Source organism: Ctenocephalides felis, unplaced genomic scaffold, assembly GCF_003426905.1.
Source record: "Ctenocephalides felis isolate EL2017-DRISC unplaced genomic scaffold, ASM342690v1 CF-g0.4_SCAFFOLD_03573, whole genome shotgun sequence".
NCBI lineage: Eukaryota > Metazoa > Arthropoda > Insecta > Siphonaptera > Pulicidae > Ctenocephalides > Ctenocephalides felis.
Window position 1 is genome coordinate 2970454 of NW_020539727.1, and position 21464 is coordinate 2991917.

Genomic DNA, 21464 nt, shown 5'->3' on the forward strand with positions numbered 1-21464 from the left:
TACATTCATCTCCATTGTACTAGTCTAAACATTGTTTTTCTTATATTTACCTGAGCCTCAAGAAGCTTATGAACAATGATTTCAGATCCTTTTCCACTATTTATAACACAAGCTAAATGCAATGGCGTATGTCCTTGCCGATTGTATTCATCAACTGAAATCTGGGGAAAAAAGAAAATAATGTACATATTAGAGATCCATTTTAAAGTAAAAATAGTTATTAAAATATAAAGCATAAGTATATAATATAGATTTAATTTTATTCTATAACAAATAAAACAGCCACTTCTCTTGAATTAAAGCATTAAATCAATGAAAAATATGACCAAAGTATTGAATCTGACGAAGATGTTCTTTTAAAGAACTAAAATAGTTATAAATGTTTAATTTCTTTTTATTATTAAAAAGAACATTGTACTGGAAAGAATTAATGAAATTTCAATGTATAATCGCTTCGATATATATTCGACTTGCGAGCGTGATTATGGAACGAATTAAGCTCGTAAGGCGAGGTATCACTGTACTATGAAATATTTTGTGAATATTTGAAAAATATATTAATTATTAAAAAGAATTTGCAATATTTACGTCAAGAAAGTGCTTTTAATCAGAGATAATGATTTATTTAAAAGACAATAGCAAACAGATCATTTGTGAAATGATATTCATAACAAAACAATTAAGATATTTGAATAAAAAATATTCTCATAAAAGAATAAGCAATTATATTTTTATTTTTCAAATCTTTCTTAGTTACTACTGATTAAGATCAAATATCTGAAATACTTAAGAGATAAAATATCCATAATCCTAAATATCTTATAAGAGTTACTTTAAACAAACATTTTATTTTTGTTTTATTTAAACAAACAAAATTTGTTCAAATTACTCGATTTATTATCAATGGAATCCTTGCAAATAATTTAGGAAAGTTGCAGATTGTAACTACAAAAGAGGCATCCATTGCTTTTTTAAGGATTTTTGGACCCCCCCCCTCCTTTGGACCTGGTGTTATTCAAAATCACCCCCCTCCCCCAGCAAACATCACGTGTATTTTTAGTCACGAGAAAAAATTGTAAAATTTTTCAATTATTTTTTGAAAATGTTTGGATTTGTTTAAAAAAAATCAGGTAAAAAATAAATACACATGATATCTTACTACAATATGTACGTAATACCAATCTTAACCCTTTCCACTCGGATGCCGCCGCTCCGGCGTCAAAATTCATGTAAATCTCGGAATTCGCGAGTGGAAATGGTTAATTGCTATTGCGTGGGTGGAGTGACTAAGGCGGACGCTGAGCACGCCATTATGGAGTGCAAAAAATTGCAAAATGGTAGGCAAGAACTATGGAAGAAGATAGTAAGGCAAAAAATCTCCCTGCCAACCAATTTTATAACATTATAGACAAAGAAAAAGATATATGGTGCGCTAAATAATTATATACAATCAAATAAAATAAATGTGTAAAGATAACTTATAAGATGTATATGACTAATGTATGTGTATACAAAGTCAACAAATAAACAAAAAAAAATCTTACTATTCCCCTCCCTCCACAACGTGATAATTCGTAATTTCTTGTCATTTTCCCCCACCCCCTAAAAACCTCACGTAATTAATGGACGCCCTCAAAATTTTTAATAAAATGTAATCAAATATACATACATTTGGAACATCCAATAAAATTTTCACAACATCAGGATGATTATTTTCGACTGCAATGTGTAATGCAGTATTGTCATTGAGCGCATCGCCATGGTTTACATCTGCATTTTTGGCCAACAGCTTTGCAACAATCTGGCAGTTTCCTCCAGCCACAGCTAGATGAAGAGCTGTTTTACCATCTGAAAAAAAAACAAATAACTAGAGGCATCGCGACTAGTTAAATTTAAAAAAAAAAAACATTGAAGTTTTTTGAAAACTTCGAAAAACTAGTGGTGGATAGCATAGTGCTTGGGCAAATTGCTGGAACTTTTCATACCAAATATTTAAAATATATGAATTTTTAAAAAAATATTCAATTTTTTTAGAACTTCGAAAAAAAGCAATTTTGGATATTTTTGAAAAATTGATTCAAAGATCGTGAGTGCCGCGCCGCAGTATAACGACGGTATAAACATTGATACGGAACCCATAGATATGTAAACAAAATTTGTTCTTATTATTAAAATATCTATAAAATATGTGATAATCTGATATGCATATGTCTGATGATAATTTTTGTCCACCAAATGACATTTTTTCACTTTTTTCATTGGATCTCCAAAACCGTTAGACGTGCCTTCAAATTTCATCAGTTCTTCATTTCGTCAATACAATGTAACATAAAGATATACATTCTTCATTCATTATTATAACCAAATAATAAATTTGTTTATTATACATACCATTATTTTCAACATCAATTTCAACTTTATGTTTGGACTTTGAATTTAACAAATGAGTTTACTGCATTCAAACACTTTTCTCGCACTGCTGTATGTAATGGAGTGTTCCCATCATCATCAGTAATATTAGGATTTATTCCTGCAAAATTAAATAAAACCAGTTGGTATTGGTATTTTGCCTTGAGGCAAGTTACATGCACTTCCCGATATGTGTAAATAATCGACTTAATCAATAAAAAATAAACTAATTTATGAGTGATTGTAAGTATTCCGAGTGAATTTATTACACATCATTGAAAGCGAGCGAACGAACACGTTAACCCTCGGAGTATTTTCTAAAAGCAAATTTTCAAAAATCAATAATTTTTTTTAATTAATCCAGTTTCCGTAAGACTTTAATGGTTTAATATGTTTATTAACACCAAGTACTGTATCGTTATACCAAGTCAAAAAACTACTCATTTGCTCAAATTTTTATGAATTTTTAAAATTAAACTACTTGCCGTAAGGCCGTAATATTTCAGTAAGTTCTATAAAACTATGATATAAATCGCCAAAAAAAGATAAATCGAAATCATAAAAATCAACTCAATTTTTTTTTTCACCTAAAACTAATTAAGTCGTTTCCCAAATAATATCTTTCAAACAGTTTTTAATTTTTTAAAATGTTTGTATGATCTTGAATGTGAACGAAAATTTTTACACTTTTTTCCAAATTACTCGGCAAATCGTCGCTCAAAACTGGCGAACGATAGTCCTCACTGAGATACATAAATGGCTTTTAAATTTCTGAAATCGGTTCAGGCGTTTTTGAGCAAATGTCGAAGAAAGGTCTAATTTTGACAAATGCCAAACAAACGATACTAATTTTTACAGACTTTGAAGAATTTTTAAAATTAAACGACTTGCGGGCCGCAATATTTCAATATGATCTATAAGACTATGGTAATTACCGTCAAAACAAATCATAAGAATCGTCGAAAAAAATATTTTTAACAATTCATTACAAGAAAACGGCCCGGCCGATCTTTACCAAAAACTAATCAGGTCGATTCCCAACCAATATCCTTCGAACGATTTTTGAATTTTCAAAATCTATTCAGAATTACGGGCTAAAACGTGGACAAAAATTTTTTCACTTTTCTGCTATTTGCCAAGAAATGGTTAAGCCGAATAATAAAAAATAAAAAATTCTCATTATTATCAAATTACGACTATTTTTAACAAGGTTTTTTTTTCTCAATTTGGTATTTAAAATATTATTGGCTAATCCTCTTTGTGTTAAAGTTTTAAAGGCCTATTATTTTAGTAGATCCGTGAATACAATAATTATTTTCAATTATATATAGTAAAAATATTTTTTAATAACCTGCTGCAAGAAGAGGTTTGATGTATGTATAATGTTTTTTCTCGATGGCCGCATGAAGTATAGATTTTCCAAAATGATTCTTAACATTAAGCAATTCACTTAAATTACAGTGAACAAGCAAATCTAACATATCTCGTGCTATGCTCATCTCATCCAGGTCCACAGCTCCATGCAAAACCCTGAAAAAAATGTTTTTATTAAATCATATTTCCAACAAAAAAAAATTACATAATCTAAGGTAATGATATTAAATAAAAGAGTATCACTTACGTATTCCCATTTTCTCCGGTCATGAATAATTTTGTAACAGCAGATTCATTATCTCTCTTAGTTTTTGAGTCATTGGCAGCTGTAGGATCCTTTACATTCTTCAAAAGCATTATTAGCTGATGTTTAATTTCAAAATCAATGAATGTTTGCAATTTAGTAGATCTGGAAATATGAAAAATAAACTATTAAGTACATAGATCGAGGGAAGTAGAAATTTACATCATAAAATTCGAGAAATGCAACAGAATATCAGAATTAATAACATTAGGTTATTTGATGTCATATTTAAGAAAAATTCAGCAAGCGGCAATCTAAACTTTCACTGGAGGCTTATCACAAATGACTCACAATTATTAGAAAAAGGTTTTATCATATAATGTGAAGTAATTTAAAAAATAGTTCAGTGGTTGTGCATAGGCTTTGCAAGTATTTTGTATCAAAAGTTGTTTGTGAAAGTTTTCTTAATTATTATTGTTAAAATATTCCAAAAATTAAAAAATGATGATATGTATACAGACTAGTGGTGCATGGCATCTTGCCTTAAGCCAAATTGCTGGAACTTCCCGTACCAAAAATTAATTTAAAAAAAAATTAAATTAATTAAATTTTTTTTATAAACTTTGAAAAAAATTAGATTTTTGAGAAATTTTAAATTAAAAAAAAAATGACTTGAACAAAATGTTTTTTATTTTGTAATATTTTGGAAGTTTTTAACTTTTTTTAAAAGAAATATGTTTTATCTGCATAGAGATAAAATATCGAAGCACGTAAGCGCCGCGTCGCCGTCTAACTCTATATAAAAATTTTCATTTTAGATTTTTTGCGGACACGATCTTGTGAATAAACATTCAAACAACCAAATAACAACAATTAAGTTTTGTAAAATCATTTAAAAACCAAAAAAATCGTTGTAAAAGTAAAATATATGAAAAACACAAATCGCTGGTCTGGCATTGAAAAATTTCATTAAATCATGCCTCTATGTGTTTTATAAAATTACCTTTCCTTTGCTATATTTATAGAACGTTCAATATCTGCATTATCATTATCATTGACTTTCTTTAATTTGAGATAATCCAAGAATTTCCCTTCCTTGCCTGTTTTAGATCCAGAATCATCATCATTTGGTGGCAACCAGCCTCCACGTAAATTATTAAGACTTCTGAAAAATTCTCTTTGAGATTCTACTGACTTGTCCTTCCTATTTAGTACTGGTTTTTCATTACCAGATTTCTTTGAAGTGTCTTCAAACTTCTTTGATTCAATATCAGCATTTGATGGTGAAGGGCGTCCACCTCGCAATTTCACAATTTTTTTTCCCTTTTGTGTATTTGGTTCAAGAATTTCAACCTTATCAGAACTTTGTTGTTCAATATAAACGTTTTGATTGGATAATTGTACCATATCAGCCATCTGAGCATGTACTGTAAAAACAATAAATTGAATTAAAATATAATATGTTATTGTTTATTAGCTCATTAACTAAGTCACGAGAAATATTACTAGACATTAAACAATTTTTATTTCCTTATGTATAACTTCTTAAAGTATTAACTCATTATTCAAAAAATGCAAGAACTATTCCCCGGGACTCAATTTTTATTGTTGTTGACTAGTGACTAGATAATTATAGATTGAGATTAGATTTCTGGCAAAATTCTGAACTTTGACGAATTTTATAACTGAACCGCTTATTTTAGTAAGCTGTATCAGACTACAAAATCTATTTGAACATTTGATTACTTCATCAAAACCTAATCAACGCGACTTCCCACCCAAATCTATCAAACAATTTTTGAATTTTTAAAATTGATTCAAGATTGGTGGTTAAAACGTGGATAATTTTTTTTAGGTTTTTGAAACAGGTCCAGATAAAATGTAGATGAAAGATCAAAATCGACTCACATACAAAATTATTACTAAACATCAAACAATTTTTAATTTTCTTATCCAATAATGTAAAGTATTAACTCATTATTCTAAAAATTCGCTGAACTATTCGCTAGACCTCAATTACACATATACTTTTTATTACAAAGTAGCCTCACTCGATTCAGAATAACTTGAAATTTCAATAAAACATATAATTAGCAAACAAACGCAAAATCAAACAAACTTCTCCGTCGTTAAAAATGTTGGAATCGTACTTACCAGTAGTTTTTCGTAAAAATCGGTCGAGTCGTTTCTTCGTAATTAGATGTTAAACTAGTTATTCACATTTCCATCAAATGGATTTTGAATTATTGAAATCAGTTCAGCCGTTTTTGAGAAAATATATATATATATATATATATATATATATATATTTAATTTCAATAAGTATTACAACTGTTAAATTAACATCAAGTAATATTGATACATAATAACATAAATTTAAGTAAATAAAAGTGCAAAGGATAAAATTTTACATGAAAATAATATCCTTAATATGATTTGATATAAAATAATTGGTCTCCTTATTGATAGATATCGAACATTTTTTGAATCATTCAAATCGGTTAAAGCGTGTTTCCAAAATCGTCGACGAAAATTTGTATCCGAACACACACACACACACCATACATCCACTTTTTCTAAAGTATGCCAAAATGTTCAGGAGCTTCTGAAACGTAAAGATATATATTCGATTTTTTGCGATTACTATAACTCACCCTATGAAAAATTATTTATTTAGCACTATCAAACATATATTGTAATAAAAACAAATAAAAAATATAATCAAACCTATTCTAACTTCAGAGGTAGAAACAGTTGGTTTGCTGCGCCCCATACAATCTGTGGTCAACGAACTTTCTGATTCGGATTCCCCTAAAAATAAAATAAATAATTATATTTTTTATTATTATTGAAATACAATTACTAAATTGTTTATAAGCAATTAGAAAAAAATAAATTATAATAATAAAGACAATCATAGATATTCTGTCATTGTAATCATAATCAGTCAATAAATAGTAGTTCTTTCAACATTTTATACAAAAAAAAAATCTTTGCTATCAAAATTAGGTATAAATTTATTATTAAAACTAATTGTAAGTAATAATTGCGTCCTCATCATATATAAAAAATTATTATCAAAATGAAGTAATAATTGCGTCCTAAAACCAATCGCCTTTCGGTAAATTAGCTTTTGATTTGATTTAAAAATATAATTACATGTATTAACTGATAAACTAAACAAAAACTTCAATTAACTGATTCAGTTAATTTTGATTCAATTCAGAAATCTAATCTGATTGGTTTAATGTCAATCAAGTAAAATATGATAAGAATTAGGTTAATGTGATTTTGATTCAAATTATTCCAATCATTTAATTCTGTAAATGAAATTGAAGTTCATTAAGTACAAAATGAAATAAAAATGTACAAATAGAAATAATACAAATAATAAAACTTACCCTGGGAGTCCAAACTTCTTGTGTTGCTTATATCTGGAAATAAAAAAAAAGTTTCTATAAAATTTTGCATAAAATATCTATAAACAGAAAAATATAATAATATAAAATTTTTATTCCACCTCTGTTAATATTTTAAATTTTTTAATGCGTTCGAGGCACTAAGGTCCGCATTTCAACTACGAATTATTGAAAGTTTCAATATCCACGTGCATAAAACATTTTTGACTAAATTTTAGTAAATTTTATCTAGTTTTTACTAATGTCAACATATTATAATGTCCGGAATGAAAATTAAAAGTTATTTGAAAAAAATTAAAAAATGTAGCAAATCCATATATTGCAAACTTAAAAATAATAGGGTCCGCATTTCAACTACAAATTATTGAAAAGTTCAATATCAAAGTGTATAAAACAGTTTTTCTAGAATTTAGTAAATTCCATCTAGTTTTTGCTAATGTAAATAAACTATAATGATCGACATAAAAATTAAAAGTTATTTGAAAAACGTAAAAACTGTTCTACGACGATTTGCAAGTGTTCAAAGCTCTAAAGTCCAAATTTCAACTACAAATTATTCAGAATTTCAATACCCAAGTGTAAATAACAATTTCAACTGAATTTTATCTAGTTTTTGCTAATGTCATTAAATTATAATGACCGACATAAAAAATAAAAGTTATTTGAAAAAAAAAACGTAAAAAATGTTCTACGACTATTTGCAAGTGTTCAAAGGCACTAAAATTCGCATTTCAACTACGAATTATTGAAATCAATATCCAAGTGTAAATAACAGTTTTAACTGAATTTAGTAAATTTCATCTAGTTTATACTAATGTAAGCAAATTATAACGTCCAGAATAAAATTAAAAAGTTATTAAAAGAAACGTACAAAAAATGTGCCAAATCCATGTATTGCAAATTATAAAAATATTTAAGTCCGCATTTCAACAGTGAATTATTGAAAATTTCAATATCCAAATGTAAATAACAGTTTTAACTGAATTTAGTAAATTTCATCTAGTTCATATTAATGTAAGCAAATTATAACGTCCGGAATAAAAATTAAAAGTTATTAAAAGAAACGTACAAAAAATGTGCTAAATCCATGTATTGCAAACTATAAAAGCGGACTAAAGTCCGCATTTCAACTGTGAATTATTAAAAATTCCAATATCTAAGTGTAAATAACAATTTCAACTGAATTTTAGTGAATTTTATCTAGTTATTGCTAATGTAAATAAACTATAATGTCCAAAATAAAAATTAAAAATTATTTGAAGAAAAGTAAAAAATATTCTAAGACCATTCATTGGAAGTGTTCAAAGCCCTAAAATCCACATTTCAACTACAAATTATTCAAAATTTCAATATCCAAGTGTAAATAACAATTTCAACTGGATTTTAGTTATTTTAAAAAACGTAAAATATGTTCTACGACGTTGCAAGTGTTCAAGGCATTAAATTCGCATTTCAACTATGGATTATTCCAAATTTCAATATGCAGGTATAAACAACATGTTATACTAGGTTTTAGTCAAATTTATCTAGTTTTTACTGAAGCATATAAAACATAGCGGCCGAAATTTGCAAGATATCCAAAGAAATGTGAGAAAATGTCCAGAATTCACATGTTGCTCAATACTTGTCTGAAATGTTCCAACAAGTTTTATTTAAAATAAACTACATCTGTGTAAACAACAGTTTTCCCTAAATTTTATTAAATTTGAAATAACTAGTTTGAAAAACTTACCATTATGAACCATCTCAAGAAAGTTTTTAAATTCATCAGAGTTCATAGCATCTTTCATATCACTCTCGCAAAGTGTCAATGAGCTGTATTCATTACTGATGAATTCTGGTGTCGATAAATTCATACTGGTTAACACTGTTGGCAAAGTACTCAAAAATTCATCGCTATTGAAGTTTGAATCCATGCGTACTCTTTTGCGATCAGAACCCAATATACGAGCTGATGGTTTATACAAAAAATCTAGTGGTTCGCTAACACTATTATCAGTAGGCCTCAGTAACTGAATATAACATTTTCTGTCTTCTTGAATGTTCTGATCTTTATATGGTGGCGTTCTAAAATAAAATAATATTAGTTTAATTACTTTATTAATTGTTCATTTTTTGTAAGTATTGTTTGAAAATTAATATGTATTTTTTACTTACTTAAGTGCAATGGCATACTGGTGATGAACATCAAATTCACTAAACGATCCAAAAGCATTCCATACTTCACAATCATCCTCATCCAACTCATAGAATTTCACTTTAATATTTTCTAATAAGAAACAAACTCTGTTTTACTGGCATATGTACATAACATCATTCATTATAAAAAGAATAAGTGATGTACCAAGTTGAATCATGTGATTCAAACTATTCGATGTATCTTGATGTGGAATATCGTTTGGAGGTTTTGTGCGACGATCGGCCGAGCCGTTTCTTCGTAAATAGCACAAAAGTGAAAAAAAATTCGTCGATATTTTATTCCGCAATTCTAAATCGATTTTGATAATTCAAAAACCATTCGAAAGATATTGGTTGGGAATCGACCTGATTAGTTTTTGGTAAAGATTCGCTGGCACAATTTCTTGTAATTAACTGCTGAAAAAAAAATCGACGATTTTCATGTTTTTTTTTTTAATGATAGATTCATGGCCTTTTAGATCATACTAAAATATTATGACCTACAAGTCGTTTAATTTTAAAAATTCGTCATAGTTTGCAAAAATTAGTGACTACTCATTTTCTCAAACTTTGATGAATTTTTAAAATTAAACTACTTGTCGTAAGGCCGTAATATTTCAGTAAGTTCTATAAGACCATGATATATCGCCAAAAAAAGTTCCATGAAAATCGGCGAAAATTTTTTTTAACACTTTATTAAAAGAAAACGGCTAGGCCGATCTTTACCAAAATCTAATCAGCACGATTCCCAACTAATATCTATCGAACGGTTTTTGAATTTTCAAAATTGATTCAGAATTACGGGCTAAAACGTGGACAAAAATTTTTTCACTTTCTGCGATTTACAAAAAAGCGGCTTGGCAGATCGTCGCACAAAACTGACAAACGATAGTCCTCATTGAGATATATCAAATGGCTTTTAAATTTTTGAAAACGGTCCAGCCGTTTTTGAGAAAACGTAGATTTACGGCAAAAAATTTGTTCACATACACACACATACATACTTTTTCCAAATTTGGTCTCATTCGATTCAGAATGGCTTGAAATGTTGAGAAAACAAAATTAGCGAATCGGATTTTTTGACAAAAACAAACTTCTCCTTCGCGAAGTTAAAAATATATATTTCAATTGTCTCCAATATTAAATCTTTTTCTAATCATTTTTGTAATATATTAGAATTGATAATAATTTGTGTTTATAATATTTTTTCTTTGTCAAGTCTATGAGTCAACATACATTTTTGTCACATTTACTAAATAAACACAGTGGCATGGCTTTTCAGTTTTAGGTTACAAGAATCACAATTCAAAAAATTTTTGAGTTGGCACATCACTAACAAGAATAGTATATAAATCTTACTTTTTGATACTTTTTCAACGAATAAGAATATTTCTTCGCCTCCCATCGCTGAACTAAAACGACGACTGAGTCTGCATATGCGAAGATCTCCAGTCATAGCGCTTTCTGAAAAAAAAGAAATTAAAGAAAATTGCAAAATAAAAACTAATGGGGTGCCTTGAGGAAACTTTCTGGAACCTCCCGTACCGTAATTAAATATCTTGGTACGGAACCCAAAAGAAATTACACAAAATGTGTGCACATTATGAAAAATCTCTATAAAATATCTGATAATTTGATGTGCATAAGTCCAATAAACATTTTTGACCGCCAAATGACATTAAGGATAAGTTAATTGGAATAAGTTAAAGGAAATTGAAAATTTTTACATTTCTTCACGTTTTGAAGGTTTCTGAACATTTTGGCATACCTCAGAAAAATTGGATAAGTGGGTGCGTGTGTGTATGTATGTATGGATACAATTTTTCGTCCACGTTTTCGGGCGCACGGATCAACCGATTTGAATGGTTCAAAAAACATTCGATTAGTATTGATAGGGAGATGTGCTGATTAGTTTTTGGCAAAGGCAGGTCCAGCCGTTACGGAGATACGGAGCAAAGAGTGCAGAAAAGACAAATTGAGTTTTTGAGAGAACGGAATATCGGATTTGAATGATCTGAAAAACATTCAATTTGTAATGATTGGGAGAAGAGGTGATTAGTTTTTGGCAAAGACAACTCCCGCCATTTCGAAGATGCAGAGCTAAATGTGCAATAAATAGCAGTTTTTGAGTGAACTAAGCGTCCGATTGGAATGATCTAAAAATCTTTTTGCTTGTATTGACAAAACAATTGCTTTTGAGGATAAAAAATTATTACATCTTTTTTGATTTTCTATATAATATTTTTGTAATTTTGGATTAAAAATTCAAAAAATTACCTAGGCTAAGCACAGTCTAAGCGCCACTCTGGTACAAATGTTTACCCAAGTGCGCTTAGACTGTTGAAAAACTATTGAAAAATGTGAAAATGCCGCCAAGCTAAGCACAGTATAAGTAAAAATGTCGCACAGAATAATTTGCAAATGTTTAGACTGTGACTATACGGGAGCACTTTTTCAATTTCGTGTAAATTTATTAGGCAACTATTTCTTGAAATTGAAATTGAATTCGAAATGAAATGACGATTGTTGTTAATGTTCTGGAGATAAATTGATTTATGATTTACATTTGATTTACTCAGATATAACAAGATAGCAAAAATAATGAAAGTACGAAATAATATATTTGAAAACGTTTGAAATTTCTCGAATTTTCATTACGGTACGGGAAGTTCCAGCAATTTGCCTTAAGGCACGACGCCATACACCACTAGTTTTAAATCCGATTGATGAAGTTTTGTTTATTAACTTTTTATAAAATAAGAATAATGACGTTTAATAGTTATATTATTTATAATCTATTTGAAAACACTTAGCATTCCTCAAATATTTTGTTAAGGTACGGGAAGTTCCAGCAATTTGCTGTAGGGCACGATGCCACTCACACATAGTTATTGAGTCTCTACCTATAAAGGGTCTCAGAGACTTCCAAAAAAAAAAGCTTATAAAAGTTGTTTAACATATCAACTTTAAAGAAAAAGAAGTTTGTTTATATGAAAAGCGTGCAGTACTTCGCGGCGCGAGTTAACCGGGTATTTTACACTCGGAATGTAAGTTGTATGGACCAAATGAATAATTGACTGAATTTATAGGAAGGCAAGTCGCATTGTATATTTGGATAAAATTTTTTGTCTTGTTATTGACACAGAATTGTAGAGTAAGGGAAACACATTGCCATCTATATGTTCAAGTAAAAATTGATTTCACTCCAATCTGGAATGCTTGGAGCCTGATGACATTTATATATCAAAATAACTAAAGTGAAAGTTTAGAGACCAAACCAGCAAATTATGTATAGCAGACCAAATCATATGTCACCGATAATGAAATAAGTTTAAATTTGTTCAATAATTAATCAATTAATATAAAATCGTTGCACGAAAAAGTAATTTATTCGAAATTAATTCATCCAGTCTTATTGTAAAAATTTTTAAGGGTTTTACACAAAAAGATCGTTACTGTATATTATATAAACGATAAAATTTATATTGGTTATAATTATCTATTTGAAAATGTGCAAAACAATCGTTAAATTATTGATCAATATTTATTGCATATTGATTTTTTTTTTGCTCGAATATTTAATTTTGGTACGAGAAGTTCCAGCAATTTTCTTTAAGCAATTTGCCTAAGGGCACGATGCCAAACACCACTAGTTGAATTATAAAAATCGGACGCTCCGTTCTCTTAAAAACTGAGTTACCGCTTTTGGCACTTTTTACCCCCGTATCTTCGGAACGGCTAGACCTGCCTTCGCCAAAAACTAATCAGCACGTCTCCTTATCAATATGAATAAATGTTTTTTGAATTATTCAAATCGGTTGATCGGTTTTACCGAAATCGTCGACGAAAATTTGTATCCGCACACACACACACACACACACACACACATATACATCCATTATTTACTAAGGTATGCGCAAATGTTCAGAAACCTTTGAAACGTAAAGATATATAATAATTTTCATTTTCGATTTTTTTGCGATTACTATAACTTGTCCCACGGGAAGTTGATAGGGCAAATATGATTAAAATATCATTCAAATCTTTGGAATTTAGAGCCATTTTTAAGACCATAACAAATTATAACTCTCAATAATTTAGCTCAGAGTGATATATGAAGCAAAAGTCTTTTGCAAAGACACTCTTCTATGAAGTAATATATAAAACTTATAGCAAATCTTAAAAACTAATATAGGTATACTTATTATATATAATACTCACTCATATTATTAATAGGTGTAGAATAAATTGGTTTACAAATAGGTTCCCATGTTATAGCATTAAATGCTTCAAAGCATAAACATACTGAGTTCAAGTTCATATACTTTGCATCTTGCATACATTGATTTCTCAACTATAAATAGTTAAATCAATTAAATCAATAAAAAAAACAACAAAAAAATTAATAAAAGAAATACCTCTATTTTTTCACTTTGTCTCAATGGTTTTTTGCGCCGATCAAAATCTTTGAGCATTTTATTGTATAATTCATCAGCTATGAATTTTTTGGCTGTGTGTATAATTCCCATACCAGGAAAACTATAAATATAACAAAAAATCACAAAAACATCAAGAAGGAGGCATTTTACTAAATGAAGATTTGTAAATATTAAAATTTATTAAACTCTCTTCAAACTATTCTAAATATAAAATTTAGTTTCAGTCCCCGGTTCTATACTATAAGACTATATTAATTAAATTAAATCAATTAAAATCTTTTTAGATTCTCTTTGTTCATCATAAAATGTATACTTACGCAACAATATAACCTGTACCATCATGAACTTCGATATTATGAGGATCTCTGATCTCCTCAGAATTTTGAGAGTTCTTCAATACGAGATGATGGGAATGTGGAGATCTATTTTGTTCAGTGACTTGATATAATGAGCAAGATACGATTGCTGGACCAGAATAGTTTCTTAACTGAAAAAAATAAAATAAAACACATTGACAGGCTGGTAATTCCAATGATCCTGAATTAGTATTTAAGAGCACATTTACCTCTACAGTAGGATACACTTTTTTCATTCTTTCTGAGCTCTTGGCCATTAGGCTGCCATGTGTACCCATCATTTCAGAACGATATCTAAATCGAAACTTGTCTGTTGGTTGTTCCAGTATCACTAGATGTGCCTCTATAGGTATAAATAAATAAATAAATAAATAAATGTATATATATATATATATATATATATATATACTAGATGACTCGACAGACATTGTCCTGTACCCACATCTACAATTCAAAAGTACAATTTTTTTTAATATCCTATCATATACTTTTTAATATCCTATCATATACTTTTTAATATCCTATTTGATATCCTGCCTTTGTGATTAATTTATGGTCTTAGCATAAGCAGTATAAGATAAAAATAATATTGTAATCAGAAAAAAAATATAGTATTTGCGGCAAAAGAACAGAATCACACTTGATTTTACCACACGACATAATAATTTAGTCTATAATTTTTATAATTTTGTACGATGAATTAGTTTCTTTTTGGCAATTGTAATTTCTAAAGTACATTTTCCTTACTAATAATTTAATAAACATTATTATTTATGTTAAAATCTTAAATGAATTAATTTGTAAAACCTAGTTCTTGCTAAATATACCATATCCAATACTAAACAAATGAATTTTTAACACATGAAACAAAATTCTAAATCATTTTTTTAATAAGTAGAAATATTTTTCTGTATTGTTAAATAATTTAGTGAAGTAAACCAAAATGCTTTCTTGTATATTATATTCTAATTTTAAGCTAAATTCAATTTCAAGTGAATTCACATTTCTAGCAGACGACAGTTTAAATGTTTTCAATGTCAAACAATAATAAGTGTTTTTTTGTAATTTTTGTCATTTATTTCTACAATATCTCTATAGTTTTATCATTCATTAAATCTTAAAAATTTCCTTTGACAAACTCTAAAAAGAATTAACAAAATCCGAATAACCATTTAGGTGAAGTATCAAATCATACACCCGTACAGAAGAATTTTATATAATATATAAGATATATATATATATATATATATATATATAATACTAATTATTGTATAAATATTACCTCCTTGTGGATTATCATTTAATAAAAAAGACATCTCTGTATTATGGGGAATATCAGCCATTACATATCTGCTTGGATCGGGTGAGTTTTCATTTACTGAATACGGAGACATGGAGCTCGAATTAGGAGATCCAATCGAAGTAGATTCCATTGAGGATGAAACGGGGCTGATATGACTTCGGTAACTCATATCGTCAGCAAACATTGGATCTTGATTTATTACATCTGAAAAACAGTAATAAATATGTTAGAAAGAAAAGAATTGAAAAAATTGATACAAAATAATAATGATATAAAGAGTACATAAAAATGATTGAGATAAGAAAAAAAAAAGGAGTATATAATCAATACACAGAGATATAAATCTGCCACTTATACAATTATTGAAATAATGATAGATGATTGTACAGTATAAAAAAAATGCAAATATCGAGGTAATCAATTTTTACACTCCGTTTAGATTAGTTAAATTATTCAGTCGTAAATATTAATAAAGATAAATAACCAATACCAATGATAAAAATTATATAGCAAGAAGTTCACATGTAAGGATCTATTATATATGGTCATTTTGTCATTATATCAATAATTTGTTGAATCATTTACAGATATAAACATACGAGCTTACAAAATCTATTTTTTTCTGGTGAATGAGTTAACAAATATAAAAGGAAAATCATATTTTCACAATTTGTGAGATAAAAGTTCACACGTAAGGATCTATTACATATTGTGATTTTGTTGTTATAACAATAATTTGTTAAATCATTCACAAATGTTAACATACGAGCTTACAAATATATTTTTTATCCGGTCCATGAGTTAACAAATTTAAAAAGAAAATTATAATTTCTCAATTTGTGAGAAAAAAGTTCACAAGTAAGGATCTATTATATATTGTCATTTTGTTGTTATATCAATAATTGGTTAAATCATTCACAGATATAAATAAATATTAATATATATATATATATATATATATATATATATACAAATCTAGTTTTTAATCCTGTGCATGATTTAACAAATTTAAAAAGAAAATTATAACTTCTCAATTTGTATTTCTGCATTGTCCAAATCTCATTTTACAATGTAACGATAACATAATTTTACTAACATAATTTTAATAATTATTATGAATAAAATGATTATAACATATAGACTAAACTGATTCATATTCAGTTTTTAATATATAAAGCACATTGAAAGATTTATTTCCATGTAAACTTTTCAAAATAATTGCTGGGTAGTATTCATAACTCGATGGAAAGAATTTTTAGCATTGTACTTCTAAACATATTTTCATATTAATCATTTGATTCCTTTAATTATATGTGCCTTTATAAAGAGTAAGTACAGAAATAACCTTCAAAGATAAATGCAAAATTAATGCATATTCATATTTAATTCTTATTATTCTATACATAACCTCAAAATTTTTTTTTTTCAATAAACATTTTTTCACATTACTTATGCAATAAGAGTTAAGAAAATTGGTTATAAAAACTACACAGATTAAGAAAAGGCATATTCAAGCATAAATGTTTTGGTAAATTCACCAATAATATTTGCACAAAGACCAATGCCACAGAAATATTTACTTCTGTCATGACAATGTTATTGTCATCTGTCATCCACGTTGACGTTTCTCATTGGATGAAATTTTGCATGAAATTGGCACAGTGGCGCCACTTGTATTGCAACGTTGAAAATAATTTTAAATGTCGATAAACGTTGCTAAAATATTTATTGTAACTAGTGGTGTATGACATCGTGCCTTAAGAAAAATAATGGTACTTCCCGTTCCAAAAATTGAATTTTTTCAAAATATTCATTTTTGTTTAGAACTTTAAACTAGTGGGGTGCATAGCATCGTGCCTTAAGGCAAATTGTTGGAACTTCCCGTACCGCAATTAAAAATCTTGGTACGGAACCCAAAAATAATAAACATAATGTGTACCCATTATTAAAATCTCTATAAAATATCTGATAATTTGATGTACATATGTTCAATAAACATTTTTGATCGCCGAATGGCATTTTTTAACTTGTTATTGAGAGTCCATAACCGCTGGACCTGCCTTCCCAAAAATTCTTCTTCTTGTGAATACAAGTAAAATGTTTTTTGAATTATTAAAATCGGACGCTCCGTTCTCCTAAAAATTCAGTTACCGTTTTTGGCGCTTTTTGTCCCGTATCTTCGGAACGGCAAGACCTGCCTTCGCCAAAAACTGATTAGCACGTCTCCTTATCAATACAAATCGAATATTTTTTAAATTATTCAAATCGCTATATCCGTTCCCGAAATCGTCGACAAAAATTTGTATCCGCACACACACATACACAAATACATCCATTTTTCTAAGGTATGCCAAAATATTCAGAAACCTTTGAAATGTGAAGATATATAAAACATTTCATTTTCAATTTTTTTGCGTTATACTTTGAAATATTTTGAAAATTTTGATTTCTTGTAGCGTAAGTTATAGTAATCGCAAAAAATCGAAACTGAAATTTTTTTAATATCTTTACGTTTCAGAGGTTTAGGAATATTTTTGCATACCTTAGAGAAAATGGATGTGTGTGTGTATGTGTGTGTGGATACAATTTTTCGTCGGCGACTTCAAGCGCACGAAACAACCGATTTGAATTATTTAAAAAACAATCGATTCTTATTGATAAGGAGACATGCTGATTAGTTTTTGGCAAAAGTCGGTCCAGCCGTTTCGGAGATATGAGAAGCAAAGTGTGCAAAAAATGGAAATCGAGAGATCCAAAAAACATTAAAATCGGATGCTTCGTTCTCTCAAAAACTGCCTTTTTTGCACATTTAGCTCTGTATCTCTAAAACAGCTGGATCTGCCTTTGCGAAAAACTAAACGCCACTTCTCCCCAAATTACGAATTGAATGTTTTTTTTTGATCATTCGAAGCGGATGCTCACAAAAATTCGATTTTTATTTTCTGCACTCTTTGCACCTTATCTCCGACACGCCTGGACCCGCCTTTGCCAAAAACTAAACAGCATATCTCCCTATCAATAAAAATCGAATGTTTTTGAATCATTCAAATCGATTGATCTGTGCACCCAAAATTGTGGACAAAAAATTATATCCATACACACACACCATTTTTTCGAAGGTATGCCAAAAATGTTCAAAAATCTTCAAAACGTGAAGATATGCAAAATTGTTCATTTTCGATTTATCGACGATTACAATAACTTACTCTACGATAAGTTGAAATATAAATATTATTACTTTTTTTTTTATACTTTATTAAACAGCAATCAGAATTTACAAAATTCTATGAGCTATTGTGCTTATGTTTAAACTCACTCACACAGTAAACATACTCACACACAGTCATACACACACATAAATAAATTGGCTGAATTTTAAAAATTTCAATAGCTGCCACTCCATCGAGTGGTCAACTAATCTGGCTGAGGTAATATTATTACTGATTATATTTTAAACTTCTAAGAATTTATATATGACTTACTCGTATATATTAAAACAAATATCAATTCACAACATTCTCGATTGCGAAGCAAAACAAATGATAAGATTAAAAAATGATTACGTCGTCTCAAATAATTGTTATTATAACTTATAACAAGAGTTATAAAGCTATCATAGTTTTTATAATGAATGGTGCCATAAATTTATTTATATGTGAAATGTGATCCTTAATTATGGTTTTGTATTTGTTATTATTAGTGCATTATTAACACATGATATTTTAGACCCAATAAATATGAGAACATAAAACACAATGTAGAATACGTTGAAATTTATTTACAAAAACAAAGCAAGAGTTACACTTGAGAGTTATGATGCATTCTACATATATCAGTTGACTGTGATTGACGAGTATAGTCGTCACAGAGACATAGCAGAATTTTGCTCATTGACGAATATATTTGTCATGCGTATAAATCAATGGCCATTGGCTATTTAAATTGCAATTTTTGGAATAAAATAAAATATTGTCAAATTTAAAGACGTTTGGAATAGTTGGAGGCTCTGACAGTATTTGAGTAATAAGTAATTCCAGTGAAATTTTACCTTAAGGCAAGTTGTATAAACTTTCCTATACATACAAACAGTGATGGTTAACAATTCGTAAGGCTTGTAATATTCTCATATTTTAAAATTGCTATTATAATTCAACCCAATGATTTCTCTTTTTAATTGAAATATTTATTAACTTCCCATAGGGTAAGTTATAGTAATTGCAAAAAATCGAAAATGAAAATTTTTTATATACCTTTACGTTTCGAAGGTTTCTTAACATGTAGTGCGTACGTGTGTGTGTGTGTACGTGTGAGTATGTATGTGCGGATACAATTTTTCGTCAATGATTTCGAGAACACAAATCAACCAATTTGAATGGTTCGAAAAACATTCGATTCCTATTGATAAGGAGACGTGCTGATTAGTTTTTGGCAAAGACAGGTCCAGCCGTTACGAAGATACGGAGCAAAGAGTGCAGAAAATAGAAATCGAGCTTTTGAGAGATCGGGGCATCCGATTTGAAAGATCCAAAAAGTATTCAACTTGTAATGATTGGGAGAAGCGGTGATTAGCTTTTGGCAAAGGCAGGTCCAGGCATTTCGACGATACAGAGCTAAATGCACAATAAATTGCAGTTTTTGAGAGAACTAAGCATCCGATTTGAATGATTCAAAAAACTTTGTGCTTTTCTTGACAAAACAATTATTTCTGAAAAAAAAATTATATATCTAAAAAGTTGAAGTTATAAAGCTTACTTATATACTTTAAATAAATAATTTCAACTTTGCAATTCAATTTATATAATTCTTATAAATATTAGACAATGTTTCAGTATTTATAATATTCTATTTGAAAACATTTAATATTCCTCGATCGTTTCATGACGGTACGGGAAGTTCCAGCAATTTGCCTTAAGGCAACTTACTGGACATGCACCACTAACTTTTAATTCATTGCAACAATGCCTCAGAAGGCTATTTTCACTAGATTTCATAATTAGATCTATACCTTCAAGTGTATCTATACATTCAAGTGATAACGGATTACTACTGCTTGAAATCAGGTTGTCTGAGGCGGGAATGTAACTCGGAACCTTGTAGATGAAAAACCAAAGCCCTCATCTATATGGATTGTTAATAGTTTTTTTTATATTGATGACAATGACAAAATTTTAAGAATACTTTGATGCATCTAATTATATTTGAAAAACATTTATTAATTATTTATTAAGCAGGAAGTATTCGAATAACATAATGAATACTTTATTACCGCAACTTTTGCATCAATGATGTTAAAATATTAACGATTTGATTTTGAGAAAAAATGAATTTAAGCATATGAAAACAAATAATTTATTTAAACACTCTCAAAATATATTTATCTTAATGTATCTTGGAAGTGATAACTTATATTTAACTCGTTCTTTTCAAGAGACATTTGTTTGTTTCTTTATTAGGTCTCTAATAATGAAACTTCTAAAGAACTATTGTATAACAAAATGTATGGGACTATTCATTTTAAAACTTATATATTTTTATGGCCCACTGAATTCAAAATATGTGAAGTTTTGTAGAAACCCCAATGCTTTAGATTAGAATTATTGAATTTGTTGGAAAGTGCAACTTTGTTGCAGAAATAAAGTGACAAATATAAAAGAGATAATAGTTGCAATAATTGATATTGTCAAAGTCTGAATCGTGTAGAAATATTTTCCCGTAATAAATTTACGCGATTCATGGAGTTTT

The 21464-nt window shown here is 28.6% G+C and overlaps 1 protein-coding gene and 1 long non-coding RNA gene across 2 annotated transcripts in view; one reads left to right on the forward strand and one right to left on the reverse strand.

Moving 5' to 3' along the window:
- LOC113389301 overlaps positions 1-21464 on the forward strand; it is a 96612-nt gene that overhangs the window by 15747 nt on the left and 59401 nt on the right. The gene's annotated exons all lie outside the window — the stretch shown is intronic.
- Positions 51-2448, reverse strand: LOC113389839. The gene is made up of 3 exons (XR_003368269.1): positions 2392-2448; positions 1670-1848; positions 51-161 (listed from the first exon to the last, which is right to left on the reverse strand). It is a non-coding gene; the product is annotated as an uncharacterized LOC113389839 (long non-coding RNA).